General features: G+C 46.3%; 7 non-coding genes across 7 annotated transcripts; 6 read left to right on the forward strand and 1 right to left on the reverse strand.

Moving 5' to 3' along the window:
* The first annotated feature begins 571 nt into the window (after positions 1 to 571).
* Positions 572 to 643, forward strand: trnaa-cgc (transfer RNA alanine (anticodon CGC)). The gene has a single exon. It is a non-coding gene; the product is annotated as a tRNA-Ala (tRNA).
* Positions 644 to 1,985: 1,342 nt separating this feature from the next.
* On the forward strand, positions 1,986 to 2,058 carry trnak-uuu (transfer RNA lysine (anticodon UUU)). Its single transcript has one exon. It is a non-coding gene; the product is annotated as a tRNA-Lys (tRNA).
* A 6,439-nt stretch (positions 2,059 to 8,497) lies between these two features.
* Positions 8,498 to 8,570, forward strand: trnaf-gaa (transfer RNA phenylalanine (anticodon GAA)). Its single transcript has one exon. It is a non-coding gene; the product is annotated as a tRNA-Phe (tRNA).
* A 109-nt stretch (positions 8,571 to 8,679) lies between these two features.
* On the forward strand, positions 8,680 to 8,752 carry trnav-aac (transfer RNA valine (anticodon AAC)). Its single transcript has one exon. It is a non-coding gene; the product is annotated as a tRNA-Val (tRNA).
* Positions 8,753 to 10,092: 1,340 nt separating this feature from the next.
* trnav-cac (transfer RNA valine (anticodon CAC)) lies at positions 10,093 to 10,165 on the forward strand. The gene has a single exon. It is a non-coding gene; the product is annotated as a tRNA-Val (tRNA).
* A 621-nt stretch (positions 10,166 to 10,786) lies between these two features.
* Positions 10,787 to 10,858, reverse strand: trnad-guc (transfer RNA aspartic acid (anticodon GUC)). Its single transcript has one exon. It is a non-coding gene; the product is annotated as a tRNA-Asp (tRNA).
* Positions 10,859 to 11,884: 1,026 nt separating this feature from the next.
* Positions 11,885 to 11,957, forward strand: trnaf-gaa (transfer RNA phenylalanine (anticodon GAA)). The gene has a single exon. It is a non-coding gene; the product is annotated as a tRNA-Phe (tRNA).
* The last annotated feature ends 3,547 nt before the right edge of the window (positions 11,958 to 15,504 follow it).

Raw genomic sequence — 15,504 nt, forward strand, 5'->3', positions numbered from 1 at the left:
TTAAAAACACCACTAAAAGTAAATTATTCAGCTCTAACGCCTGTGTGCATTGACAAGACATCTCAAAAGGACTTATCAAATAAGAACACGATCCTTCCTGTTACCATTCCTGTGGTGGGGCGTTGTTTCACCCTTTTATTTTCTTCTACAATATTTGCAGACAGGGCTTTATCACTCGAGTTGTACAGAACAAGTGTACATCGGTCCATGAAAATCATCAGTAGTGCTGTTTTTCTATGCATAGTTTAATCAAGAGCACTTAAAAGATGCAAAAAGCTTTCAAATAAAACAGAATTGAAAGACAGTCGAGTAAGAAGGTAGAAAAAAAGCACTCCCCCGTCTGGGAATTAACCACCGTCGCACGTATGACTGGATACAAAAATAATAGATTAATTTGTGCCCAGTCTCTTGAAGCTTCAATGCGATTATTTTTCCTTCCTTATTTCTTCATTCCCATGCATTTACTCTGTAGTAGAGGAAACGCGAAAGTGGGAAACTGCAGGCATTCTTCGTGAGTGGTGGATTGTGATCAGTGAGCATCTGGACAAGTCTGTTCCATTACTTTGCCTTCGGGGATGTAGCTCAGTGGTAGAGCGCATGCTTCGCATGTATGAGGTCCCTGGTTCAATCCCTGGCATCTCCAGGTGCTTTATATTACAGTACTCACATCGCAATCTTTTGTTGAGTGAGAACTCTTTCCTTGTGTTCAGAGAGAGCCAGGTTTACACAACTAAATGCAGGCACACTCGACGTGCTGCAGAGTTGCGCTGCTGTTTTAAATGTACCTCATTTAGTTCTGTTAAATCCTAAATTATTTGAACTAACCCTAACCCTAATAATTTAGTTCAAATTCAGGAAATCCAGAGATTGCTTCACACTTGCCGTGGCTGTTGCAGAAAACACCTCTTGAATCTCACCCGGGATTTCTTGAGAGATCATTCAGCGAGCGAATCCTCCTTCTGATCTCCGCACTAAACTGAAAGCTTCACGAACTCCTCACTGCGTGTCCTGTACTGTTACAAGTGCTCTCGTGTAGATGTGAAGCACAGCCATAAACACACTTTGAACTTTTGCCGTTTGTTAATGAAAATGCAAAAGAGCATGACAAGTATTGATCGTATAAAATATCCATGCCACAACTCGAGAAAGTACTGAAGGACTACATATCGACTTTTGATGATTACAAGAGATTCAAGAAACACAACCGTCCGCACCTGGGTTTGGATCCTGAATGCTAGAGTTAAAAGAACATAACCGACGTTTATGACCTATAAACTCTCTAAATTGTCTTATAGTTTATGAAAGAAAACACTTTCTTAATAATTACTTACTGATGATAGACGATTTATTGAATTTTAACAAAATCACAATTACAAACTTTTTCGGTTAAACTGTTATTCACATACTCTAACGTAAATAAACGTTAGTGTCTTCCGGTGTGTGAGCCAATTTCTCCAAAAAAATATTTGTTAGTCTGCCGGGAGGCTGTGCAAGGTGTTATAAAATAGAATTTCTAAAAGACAGGCTCCCTAAGCTTAACATCAAGGCAGAAAAAATGCTGTTTTCTCTACAGAAATGCTCTTTACATTTCAGCACTGTTGCAACTCCCTTTATAAAGGGTGTGCACACGTAAACAACCAAGGCATTGAACGTTTTTTTTTTAATTATTGTTCCCAAAAATGTTCCATTTGTTTTCTTTTTAATGTTGTTGATTAAAAGATTTTATTAAATGTGAAAAAAATCTGAATGTGAAAAAAGGTCAAAATGCTATTGAAAAAAATTAGTAATGTGAGGAAAGATGGATTGTGGGAGCCCCTTAACTACCCATGTCATGCTGTATTTCTCACTCATTCTACTGGAAGTGGTGCCGTCGCTTCTGGATAAAGTCTGTCAGTGGTCATTCCAGACGGGTCCGGTATGACTGCTCTTCGGCACAAGAGACAGGTGACTTGCGAGGATCCCGACAGTGTCGACTTTCTTTCAGAGCCCGGATAGCTCAGTCGGTAGAGCATCAGACTTTTAATCTGAGGGCCCAGGGTTCAAGTCCCTCTTCGGGCGGTTGTGCTGTTCTTAAGTCTATTGTGAATGTCATTCTAAATAGTCTCTTATCTTTCACTCTTCTAGCTGTACTGTGGTTATTTTAAATGTCCATTACTTGTATTTACAGTACTGTATTTAGTGTTTCATTTCACAAACCGAAAATGTTCAAGTAGATCTTGTCACTCTACTCCACGTAATCATCTAAATTAAATCACAGTAGAGTACAGAACACGCAGTGAGGAGCGCACACAGTGAGTACTCTTGAATACGACAAGAGGAAAGGCACACTGCACATCTGCAGAACATCACGTCCGAGTTTACAGTGAGAGCAGAGGTTAGAAGCAACGTAGTTTTTTAATACTCGGTCGCTGAACGATCTCTCAAGAAACCTCGGTGGAGATTTAACGGGTGTCTAATAATCACGTTCAAAAAGATGACGATAAGTTTTTTTTTTAACTAGGTAGCCTTAATGGCAACACGGTGTGAGTAGATCTTAAAGCAGCTGCAGAGTACCCGTAATGGCAACACACTGCTTTGAGTTCGGCTTTTCTTATTTCTTCTGCAGAACCAGTGGTATCGGAATATACTGATCCGCATAAGAAGCGCTTTCGGGTTCTGATCATTTTTTTTGAGCGCTGCTCTAAGTACCACAGGCAAGATGGCTGGTGGTCTAAGGCGTTGCGTTCAGGTCGCAGTTAACCCTGGAGACGTTTGTTAAAATCTCACTTCTAATAAAGAGGTCTTTCTCGTTAGAGTAGAAACGATAGAAGCCTTAAGCGGGAAAAAAGTCACAACATCTCGCATTTCACGTGTTTAATGTTAACTGTCTCAGTGGTTGCCTCGGTGATTGATGGCTCTTCTCCCTCGCAGGGTGACGGCAAACTTCTTCAGAGAGGGAGTCTCCCACGCACGGCTTTTCTTTATCAAGAGCTGAGACAACAGAAACAGACTTCCAACTGACATGAATTACTTCTTGAGCGTTTATGACCGTCTTTAAAAGCTGAGAGCAAGTGAAAAAGTCTTTAGAAATGAGGAAATGACTGCTGACAGTAAACAGAGCTGACGCTCAGCTGCAGACAAGCGCTCCTCGTTAGTATAGTGCTGAGTACCCCCGCTTGTTGCGCGGGAGACTGGGGTACGTTTCTGTGACAGGGCGCTGGTTTAATTTTTTAACAACCTGAGTTCACTTAAAAAGTGTGTACTGTGTACTACGTTTCGGACTAGTTACGGCGGTAGAATATGGAGTTCATCTCCAGCTTTGAGCTCAACTGCAACAAGAAGTCATGCTTAATGTAGTATAGTGAGTAGACATCGCGAGACAACAGATTGAGAGAGTAGAAGGCGGGAATATATGGTGTAAGGGCGTGATCTGTGTAGTTAATAAAATAGTTAAAATAATATGAAAACGTCTCTTTATTAAGATACACAACATTTATGGCGACGAGAGATGAGTGGTTAACGGACTCAAAGCGAGCAGAACACTGCTGATTTTAGTTCTCTTGCTGGTAGAAACGAACTTTCTGAATTTTCGGACTTTTCGTTTAGCTTGCGCCATGGAAGATATGGCAGCCGCGCCGAGAAGCTTTGCTTATGCTCAGCTTTTTCCACCATTTCTACTGAACCTCGGAGCTCCGTATTTGTATACGGAATACAAGATATGGATGGAGTCGTACAGATTTTTTTAAATAGCCAGTGGATCTACAGAAGCTCAGGATGCCGTGAGACGGGCTACACTACTGCACTGTATCGGGGCTCCCGTGCAGCGGATTTTCGCCAACCTCCCTGGAGAAAAAGGTACATATGAACAGACTGTAGCTGCCTTAGACGCTTACTTTACACCGCGGAGAAATGTGGTTTTGGAACGGCATAAATTTAGGCAGAGAACTTAGTCTCAGGACGAATCTGTTGTTGCTTTTGTGACTGCACTAAGAGAACTGGCTAAATCGTGTGACTTTGGAGTATTGGAAACTGACATGTTAAGAGATCAACTTGTGGAAAAATGTGCACATAAGAGACTATAAATTGCTGCAGGAGGAAGGGCTGACTTTAGAAAGAGCTCTTACAGTCGCTAGAATTCATGAAGCAGCTCAAGCAGAATCAAGAATGCTTTCTGACCACAGTGACAAAGTGACACTGAACGGGGCGCTCGCTCAAACTTTACAAACAAAAGCCGAGCAGCCGGACGCAGTCATGCTAGAGAAATAGAAGAACAGGGGACGGCTGACATTACATGTTAAAGGTGCGGACTAACAATGCACAAAGCAGATGAATGCGGAGCGTGAACAGCAAAATGTCTACACTGTAAGAAAACAGGACATTATGCACACGTCTGCAGAACATCACGTCCGAGTTTAAGGACAGCAACATCAGAGATTGGAAGCTAGGAAGTTTCAGGTCTGTTTTTTTATTATAGGTTCAAGAAAGTCTGAATACCTTTGCAAGAAGTATTTCAGAATCCCACTCAAATCCAGTATGAATGCCGGATAAATCTACATTGTACAATTAGTATACTGTTTGTCCGTTGAATCAAACACGCCTTATGAAGCATTTCTAAAACAGGAGAGATCGTTATGGAATGGGTCTTCCTGTAAAAATAAAATGACTTCACTATAAGCAGAGGTGTGAAAGCCTGCTCTACAGAAGAACTATAGCCAGAGATGCCAAAGAGGTCGAGATTTCACAACGTGAGAGAAAGCATCTCAGAAAACGAAGTTGCGGTCAATTCCACGCGTTATAAAAACACTAGGTCAAACAACAAGAGCTGAAGAGCCGCTGTTGAGAGTAACGTGGCCGAGCGCTCTAAGGAGCTGGCTTAAACCTCCAGTCTCTTCAGGAGCATCTGTTGGAGTCGCACTGCTACAGCGTATCTCCTTGTTAAGTATCCCTTTTACTGTTGTTGCTGCCTCCAGGCGATGTAAACCAGATTCAGAAAAAAATAATTTGAACAACATTATTCCCATGCTTTCTCGAAGGTCCAGTGGCCAAGTGATAAGGTGTCGGTCTTGTAAACTGAAGATTGTGGTTTCAAACCCCACCCATGCCTGTTTCAAAGTCTTCAAAAAAACTTGCAATGTAGGAGTCTCAATAGTAAGAGAACATAACTGTCGCCAGTGATTAATATTCTTGCATATCCTGCCTTGTTTTTTAGTCGACAAAGCTTGTCTCTCTTCACACCTATCTTCCGAATGATCGCCTCAGCATTGGGAAGGAACGTGCGCTTGGTACAGCCCCCGACTCCATGGTCTGATCACAAACAGATCGGGTGAGCTGTCAGTCCAGGTTGGAAGTAACGTTCGAAAGCACTAAAAATCTGACTTAGGAACAAGAAGACCATGTTTTTTTAAACGAGTAAACGATAAAATAATATACTGCCTGCAAGACTATGTCAAGTTCAAGTTCAAGTCCAAGTTTATTGTCATTATACTCATACACAGGTATATGGTATAACGAAATGCTATTTAGCTAGCTCTCGGACATAAGTAGTACAAGAAAAAAACACAACAACAATACAATTGTATAACAAAAGAAAGATAGAGACAACAGCCGATGTGCAAAAAAAAAAAACAATGGGCAGTGTGCAAAACAACAAAAAGGTAACAGGTTATGTGCAAAAACATGCATCAAAAGAATGGAATAAAGGGATAGAAATGATGGGGAGTGAGCTTTTTGACATGTAAGGTAGAGGTAGATTTTCAATGTGTGTTTGGGTTTTTGGTAAGAAAGAAGGCACTGTGAGGTTCAGGTCATAGGTGAGAGGTGAGGAGAGAGTGAGAGAGGCTGGGAGTTTAATAGTTTGATAGTGCGGGGATAAAAACTGTTTCTGAGTCTGGTAGTCCGGACCCGAATGCTCCGGTACCGTTTTCCATGTCATGCTAAACGCCACAAATTGTTCGTCCAGTTGTATCAATCGTCCTAAAGTTACGGAAAATCGGATGCGACTGGTTCACTCAGCACCCATTTCTTCAGGATAGTCGAGCGGTTTAAAACAGCAAATTCACCGATTTGTGTCTTTTAAGCTTTGTGTTTCGCTCTCCAAATAGAGGCATGGGTTCAAATCCCACTCCCGACAATCAGGCGTTTTACCCTGTCTTTTTTACCTGCCTTTACACTGTTTCAGTCTTGTTGTGCTCGCTGACAATCACAATACGAGGAAAACGGAGAAACTGCTTAGCAAAAACTTAACGGACAGAAAAAAGCTTCGTAAACACGTGAATGTGATTAGCAGCAGTAAGGTATGCATTCAAATGTTTAAGGCTGATTTATAACAGCAGCAGAAGAAAGGTGCAGCACAATGCAATTTGTGAGAATTCTCGGGTTTTTATGCTGCTTGGACTTCTTTCAAGCCTATGAGGTGACCCCCGTTTTATTTTCATTTTCAAACTTCAGAACCGAATAACAAAGAGTGTGACAGCATTCCGTTGCAAATACCGTTTCCACGATGTATTCAGCGACGGGAATGAAATATTTTAGTGCTGGCTCAAATGCGAGGAATTTCAGAAAAACCTGGAAAAGCAACGCTTGCAGTAAATGACAAATTTAAAGCGTGTAGTCAGCATGAACAGAACAACGCAATGCTCTGTAAAACGATCTGAAGCCGCAATTACTCTTTTATCTCAGGCAGTTCATTCCCATACGATGTTTCCGCAGAATAAATGAAATGCCGAACTCCAAACATGTTGTTGCCATTATTGTTTCTCCTGCTGCTGTAGTTTTAAGCACCGGGGTAAAGTTAGCTTGAAGTTCGAAAACGATTTTGCCACGCCTGTAGCGTTTACACGAAACCTCTTAGATTCGCGAGAATACTTGCTTTGTGCATAAAATACATTGTGAATGCTTTCTCAGCCTTTACTTTTTCGTTTATATTACAGTTTTTGGACCAAGCACGAATATTCTTTTGTCCATATCTTCGCAACGGAAGCACAGAACGCCTTCAAACCAAATGCATTTTAAAGACCACGACGTGGATATTTCCACAGCCTCTACATCAAAGTATCAGTGAGCTAATTATCTTTTTTTAAACCTCCGGTTTTTCATCGATGCGTAATTACGCACTAAGTGGAACCCGGGGGACCGCTGTATACACAAGTTCACAACGCGAGAAATGCTGTTCAATACGGCTTCATGCGAAAAACCCGTATATGACCATAGGCAACAGAATAGCGCAGTCTCCAATTACTCGGACTGTAAGCACGGGAATAAAGCTTTGTCTGAATTCTGAAACCCTTCCTTTACGTCCTGTTTTCATTCAGGTAAGAGTCAACTATATGCACAATACTACTGACAGCAGGAAGATTAAAATATTCTTTACTCAGCAGCTTATTAAAAACAGCTCCCATGATGTTCAAACCGATTTTTTACACAGAACACTGACACAGCTTTGCGTTCTGAATCTCTTTTTCTCGTGTGTTTATTTAATGTGGCACAATGCACTGGAATAGGGGTATTCTGTTCACAAACCAATAGCATTTAAACCACAGCACCCACAATGCTGCAAGTAAGTGTTTTGCACACTAAGAAGAGAGCGATGTCTTCCTCGTTAGTATAGTGGCAAGTATCCCCACCTGTCACGCGGGAGACCAGGGTTCATCAGGACATGCATTGAAGTGAAAGCAGGATGCGCTGCGACATCCACTGTGCAGATCCCGCCACACTAAGAGGTGAGTGGGTCTGTTCGATCACAGCGCTAGGCGAATCCCCAAACAGTGTGCGTGGCAACAAACGAAACGGGCCTGTGTCCGCCCGGTTTCGATCCGGGGAAATCGGGCCCAGTAGTGGTGGGATCTGTACAGTGCATGTCGCAACGCTTCAATGTGCTTCCTGATGTCCTACCCCGAGAACAGAAAAGACAGCATCCACAGCAACAACAGCTCAGGTCTCTACATGGGAGCTAAGCTGCCCCCATCTCCTCTGCTCTGCGGCTCCTGCGGAGCGGAGTCCTGCCTGGAGCCGTGTTTGCAGGCGGCGGCTCCCCACACCTGTCTGTGCGTCGTGTCCAAGAGCTCCTGGGAGGAAGAGAGAGCCCTCCCACTCGGGGGCTTTTCCACGGTCTGTGTGAGGAGGGGCGGGTGTGTCCAGTAGCTTATCGAGCGGAAGCCTGGGGCGGCGGAGAGCTGTGATCGTGCAGACCTTGAGGTGTCACCTCTTTGTCTGCTTTCCCGCCCCCCCTCCGCCCAAGCTCTGCTCAAAAGTAGCCCGGCAACCCCTCACACCTGCACGTGTCACAACCTAAGGTGCGGTCATGAGACACCCATGGGGTGTCGTTCTGTTCTTGCTAATTGTTTCCTGCCCCTCGCAGGCAGGAGTCCATGCGAGGAAGATGTGCTGGACAGAGCTCAGAGGGCGCACCTGGGTGGCTTTCCTTCTGAGTGACGTTCCTGCAACACTCTCCCGCTACTCTTGGTGCGCTCATGCCACAACACAGGAAGGCTGGAGCAGGTGGCTGTGGGCTTTGCGCACCGCCGAAATAGCTCAGTTGGGAGAGCGTTAGACTGAAGATCTAAAGGTCCCTGGTTCGATCCCGGGTTTTGGCATTTTGTTTCATCGCGCCCTTTGTTCCTCTCTCCAGCGCCCCCTGCCTAAAGTGACGCGTCCCTTTCTCAGCCCGAAACGCAAGCGAGACACCAGCAACCGTCCCTGCAGGTTTCTGTAGTGTAGCGGTTATCACGTTCGCCTAACACGCGAAAGGTCCCCGGTTCGAGACCGGGCGGAAACAGCCTCGTTTTGCACGCTCCTGTACTTCACAGAGGTCTTGAGCGACCGGTCATTTGTTCCCAATGTATTTCCGGTGCCTTCGTGCACTCTTGTACCAAACGCACGTTCCTTCTGTACGCGGAGCCGATCTTTTGCAATTGGGCTGTGCCGACAGACCAGGACGAGCTCTGTCGGCTCAAAAGCAGCGCAGGACCTGCAAGAACAACAGAAAGATTAGCATCCAGCGGGGGCCTCTTAGTGAGCCCAAGAGCTCATCAAGAATCGGCTCCAGCAACAGGGCTGGGAGCATTGTTCCATTCTCCGCCCACTCTCGGTGTAAACAAGTCCCTCCTGGTCTCTGCTTGAAATGCACTTTCCTGCGTTTGCTTTGGTGTAACTGGCTTCCCCTGCATGGGCGAATGTGAAGAAGATCCTTAGTAAGTCATTGAAGAAAACCGAGAAGAGGTCGGAGTGGCCTCTGTCGTTCATCAACGATCCAATCAGGCAGTACTCCTCTGTAAAGCGCCGTTCGTTCACGTCGATTGGCTTTTTTTTGCCTTCATTCGTGCGAGTAGTAAAAGCAGACGCCCCTATTCTGCCGTGAACCGGATTCGAACCGGGGTTGTTGCGGCCACAACGCAAAGTACTGACGACTATACGATCACAGCGAGTTACCGAGACACATGCGGCAGGGCGGAAAGGGCTGTGCTCTCTTCGTGTGACATAATTCGGAAAAGTCCTGACGTTGCATTTCAACTGAGCCCCAGTATACATCGACCCTTCGACACTCTGAGTGACAACTCTCTTGCGTGTTTTCTCATATTTATGTAGTTTGCTTGCATGATGCCGGGAACAGCATGGTTGTTCGCTGCCATATAGTCTAGCGGTTAGGGTTCCTGGTTTTCACCCAGGCGGTTCGACTCGGTTTTGCCTCCTGCTTTCCAAAAGATCAGCACCGTGTACGAAAGAGCCGCATTAAAACTACTCGAACGTGCAAAACGTGCGAGAAGAGGGGGCGCTTGTTTCCAACCGAAACTTCTCGCGTGTGAGACGAGCTGATCATCGCTGTGGGAGGGTTACTCTGGTAGACAGGGCTGACCTTCGGCAATAGGATTTATAGTCTCCAAGATGATATTTGCACTTTCTGGAGAGGCGATTTTCTCCACTTCAGTAGCCCGATTTCGTCGATTGCGTGGAGAGGGCTGTAGAATGTGGCGCCGGCTTTCCTGTTCCGTCCATGACAGGCGTGCTGGTCTCTGGAGAGAGAGCACGGTCCATCAGCGCACTCCAATAAAGGCACTGGAAGCAGCTAAATCGCATTGGCGAAGCTCAGCGCTGGGCCGCTGGGCACGTCTTACCACCGTTTCCGTAGTGTAGTGGTTATCACGTTCGCCTCACACGCGAAAGGTCCCCGGTTCGAAACCGGGCGGAAACAGGCATCTTTTGTCGCCAGGCACAAAAGGGGATTGGGGATTCGCCTAGCGCTGTGATCGAACAGACCCACTGGACCCACCTCTTAGTGTGGCGGGATCTGCACAGTGCATGTCACAGCGCATCCTGCTTTCACTTCAAGGCGCGTCCTGATGCACCCCAGTCTCCCGCGTGACAGGTGGGGACAGGTGACAGGTCCTATACTAACGAGGAAGACATCGCTCTCTCCGACCCCCGGCATCGTGTCCCGACCCACCGTGCTGGAAGCCGACGCGTGCTGTGATTCCTTTACGGAGCAGAAATGACAACCGAGGAGCCGAGAGATCATTTCAGCATTTCGCGTCTGAACGGAAAACACAAACGACCAACTCGGAATGACTTGCCTTTGACGCTTCTCAAAGCGTTCTATGTGCATCGAACAGACCCACTCACCTCTTAGTGTGGCGGGATCTGCACAGCGCATGTCGCAGCGCTTCCTGCTTTCACTTCAATGTGCTTCCTGATGTCGAGTCGACTGCCGTGCGGAGGCTCTGAAAGCGAGAGCAATGAAAAGGTGCATGACGCTGTGAAAGAAAACAGAGAAGTGAAAGGCAGTCATTTCTCTAAGGAGGTGAAAGAAAAGCTACTCCCCGTCAGGGAATCGAACCCCGGTCTCCCGCGTGACAGGCGGGGATACTTGCCACTATACTAACGAGGAAGACATCGCTCTCTCCAACCCCCGGCATCGTGTCCCGACCCAGCATGCTGGAAGCCGACGCGTGCTGTGATCCCTTTACGGAGCAGAAATGACAACCGAGGAGCCGAGAGATCATTTCAGCATTTCGCGTCTGAACGGAAAACACAAACGACCAACTCGGAATGACTTGCCTTTGACGCTTTTCAAAGCGTTCTTTGTGCACGACGACTGCGCCGCCTAGCAGATACAAAGGGGTTGTACAACTTTGAACTAGCAAATGGAAGAGGGCTAAGCCCCCTCTCTTTTAGCCCAGGTTCGATCTGTCTCCCAGAATCACCAGGGCGCACACACACACACACACCCGTGCCGTTGAAGTGCTCTGCTTCATTTCTAAGGGCAACTCAACATTCACTCCTACCCCGAGTGCAGAAAAGACAGCATCCACAGCAACAACAGCTCAGGTCTCTGCACAGGAGCTAAGCTGCCCTCATCTCCTCTGCTCTGCGGCTCCTGCGGAGTGGAGTCCTGCCTGGAGCCGTGTTTGCAGGCGGCGGCTCCCCGCGCCCTGTCTGGGCGTCGTGTCCAAGAGCTCCTGGGAGGAAGAGAGAGCCCTCCCACTCGGGGGCTTTTCCACGGTCTGTGTGAGGAGGGGCGGGTGTGTCCAGTAGCTTATCGAGCGGAAGCCTGGGGCGGCGGAGAGCTGTGATCGTGCAGACCTTGAGGTGTCACCTCTTTGTCTGCTTTCCCGCCCCCCCTCCGCCCAAGCTCTGCTCCAAAGTAGCCCGGCAACCCCTCACACCTGCACGTGTCACAACCTAAGGTGCGGTCATGAGACACCCATGGGGTGTCGTTCTGTTCTTGCTAATTGTTTCCTGCCCGTCGCAGGCAGGAGTCCATGCGAGGAAGATGCGCTGGACAGAGCTCAGAGGGCGCAGCTGGGTGGCTTTCCTTCTGAGTGACGTTCCTGCAACACTCTCCCGCTACTCTTGGTGCGCTCATGCCACAACACAGGAAGGCTGGAGCAGGTGGCTGTGGGCGCTGTACACCGCCGAAATAGCTCAGTTGGGAGAGCGTTAGACTGAAGATCTAAAGGTCCCTGGTTCGATCCCGGGTTTCGGCATTTTGTTTCATCGCGCCCTTTGTTCCTCTCTCCAGCGCCCCCTACCTAAAGTGACGCGTCCCTTTCTCAGCCCGAAACGCAAGCGAGAAACCAGCAGTGGTTCCTGCAGGTTTCCGTAGTGTAGCGGCTATCACGTTCGCCTAACACGTGAAAGGTCCCCGGTTCGAGACCGGGCGGAAACAGCCTCGTTTTGCACGCTCCTGTACTTCACAGAGGTCTTGAGCGACCGGTCATTTGTTCCCAATGTATTTCCGGTGCCTTCGTGGACTCTTGTACCAAACGCACGTTCCTTCTGTACGCGGAGCCGATCATTTGCAATTGGGCTGTGCCGACAGACCAGGACGAGCTCTGTCGGCTCAAAAGCAGCGCAGGACCTGCAAGAACAACAGAAAGATTAGCATCCAGCGGGGGCCTCTTAGTGAGCCCAAGAGCTCATCAAGAATCGGCTCCAGCAACAGGGCTGGGCGCATTGTTCCATTCTCCGCCCACTCTCGGTGTAAACAAGTCCCTCCTGGTCTCTGCTTGAAATGCACTTTCCTGCGTTTGCTTTGGTGTAACTGGCTTCCCCTGCATGGGCGAATGTGAAGAAGATCCTTAGTAAGTCATTGAAGAAAACCGAGAAGAGGTCGGAGTGGCCTCTGTCGTTCATCAACGATCCAGTCAGGCAGTACTCCTCTGTAAAGCGCCGTTCGTTCACGTCGATTGGCTTTTTTTTGCCTTCATTCGTGCGAGTAGTAAAAGCAGACGCCCCTATTCTGCCGTGACCCGGATTCAAACCGGGGTTGTTGCGGCCACAACGCAAAGTACTGACCACTATACGATCACAGCGAGTTACCGAGACACACGCGGCAGGGCGGAAAGGGCTGTGCTCTCTTCGTGTGACATAATTCGAAAAAGTCCTAACGTTGCATTTCAACTGAGCCCCAGTATACATCGACCCTTCGACACTCTGAGTGACAACTCTCTTGCGTGTTTTCTCATATTTATGTAGTTTGCTTGCATGATGCCGGTGAAGTGGAAATCTAATAAGTAAATTGATTCTTAAAAATGTAGAGAGCTTTGAAAAAATATATTGGTGCTTTTAGATAATATATTTCAAGGATGTAACTGCTGTGCTACAGTGCGTGCAGAATTTTAGAAAACAGTTCGTCAACAAAGTACACTGTTTAGGTTAGTTTAGAAGACAATGTACCAAAACAATATATGCTGTCTGGGTCATTAGAATTAGCTGAAAGTAACTGATAAGCTTTGAATAACAAATCTAGTTTTTCTTCTCTCGCTCTATGATGTAATCTGTTTTCTCTTAGAGAAAGGGGAAGTTTTAGAAGGGACCAAGTGCTGAATTTTTTTACAGCGCAACGTCTTATAAAAACCCTGTACTGCTTGTAACAAATTGAGTCTCTGGTTGCACTTTGCAGGGCTCCCAATATTGCAATATTGAAATAAAGACCTTACTCAGGTGAGAACTCTCTCTTGTGGCTTCCTTGATAGTTATATTTCCATGACAATTTGGGGGCTCGTCCGGGATCACAAACCTGAGCGCGAACGGCTGCTGAAACTCCATCCGGACCCGGACAATTTTAGCAAATTGGACGAACCTCGGAGGATAAACTGTTTATCCTTCCAGAGACGCGTCTGGAGAATTGGCAGCTGTCTGACGTCAGTAAGTGATCCTTTAAAATTAATAGTTATATTTCCATGACAAGAGAAAAACCATCAACACCCCTACCACCTCCACCAATCCTAACCTTGTTTTTACTATACCCTCTGACCTTTCCCTTTCACCCCTTTGCATCCTCAGCTAACATATTTTAAAATTACAATAGACTGTATAGTATTTATGTTTAAAATTAAGGTAAATATGTCAAAATATCAAAATCCAACTGCACAGTGCTATTGTAAGAATGCTTGTCAAGTTCTCAAACAAACCTGCATTGTATTTTTAAAATATTTCAGCAGAGGATTCTGGATAACTGGAGTATAAATGAAGATTCGACGATAATTTTTTTTGAGTGAATATGGTTTTCTGGGGAGTTGCAATGTTGGGCATTATTGGACATTTCCCGGTGACCCTGACACGTGTTAAACACTCGCATTTCCTGCAAATATTAAAATGGTTAAGGTTTCGCTGAGAAATCCAATCGACTGAAGACAATGTTTATATTGCAAAAGAACCCCGTCCCTGGGTGGACTCGAACCACCAACCTTTCGGTTAACAGCCGAACGCGCTAACCGACTGGTAAGGTCATTTCTCGAATCACAAGTTTTCGGTTAAAAAAAAATCTCTTCCCGTTTATTTTGCCAGCCTGTAATATTTCTTCTGCACTGATAACCAAGAATTGAATTTCATTTTTCGCAAGCTGTGTGAATTTCATCAAAAACAAGTTTTCCAGAAAGGAAATGAACACATGCATTTAACGAAATCAAGCCCTTTGTGATTGCCCGAAATAATAATAATTTAATAATTGCTTACACTTATATAGCGCTTTTCTGGACACTCCACTCAAAGCGCTTTACAGGTAATGGGGTCTCCCCTCCACCACCACCAATGTGCAGCATCCACCTGGATGATGCGACGGCAGCCATAGTGCGCCAGAACGCTCACCACACATCAGCTATTAGTGGGGAGGAGAGCAGAGAGTAACGAAGCCAATTCATAGATGGGGATTATTAGGAGGCCATGATTGGTTAAGGCCAATGGGAAATTTGGCCAGGACGCCGGGGTTGCACCCCTACTCTTTTCAAGAAACGCCATGTGATTTGTAATGACCACAGAGAGTCAGGACCTCAGTTTTACATCTCATCCGAAGGACTGCGCCTGTTTACAGTATAGTGTCCCCGTCACTATACTGGGGCATTCGGGCCCACACAGACCACAGGGTGAGTGCCCCCTGCTGGCCCCACTAACACCTCTTCCAGCAGCAACCTTAGTTTTTCCCAGGAGGTCTCCTATCCAGGTACTGACCAGGCTCACACCTGCTTAGCTTTAGTGGGTTGCCAGTTGTGAGTTGCAGGCTGACATGGCTGCTGATACGTTCTGTACTACAAGATAGGAAGAAAGACACGGCTGGGATTTGAATCTCGGTTCTTTTGTTTAATAGAGAAGCGCTTTAACCAACTAGGCTACAGTGACAGGGTACCCATCACCTTTTACAGCCGCTTGGACACACCGCTCTGAGACATCTGCGTTCAGTAAGCGCTGAACCTGCGCTCAGAGCAAATTGCCTCTTTTACATAGCAGCCCCGACACTGAGAAACGAAGAGAACTGGCTTTTATCTGCCATTTTCATGTCCAATGCGTTTGACATCTCCCAAGGGCGACAGAGTTCTTTTGCGACACTATTTCTTCTTCTTTTTTATTTCTGTACGCTTTGATAAAAAACGAGAAATCGTGCAACGGAAAAATATCTTTTTTTCATAGAGAAAACGTGCACCAGGAAATGTTGTGTTGAGAAGAAATGATTTAACATGATACGTGACCTAATTTATCGGAGCAATTGCTCGACCAGCAAGATCTGGAGAGGTTGGAGAGTCTGGTGGATGTGAT

Source organism: Lepisosteus platostomus, chromosome 5, assembly GCF_059453375.1.
Source record: "Lepisosteus platostomus isolate fLepPlt1 chromosome 5, fLepPlt1.hap1, whole genome shotgun sequence".
In the NCBI taxonomy this organism is placed as follows: Eukaryota; Metazoa; Chordata; class Actinopteri; order Semionotiformes; family Lepisosteidae; genus Lepisosteus; species Lepisosteus platostomus.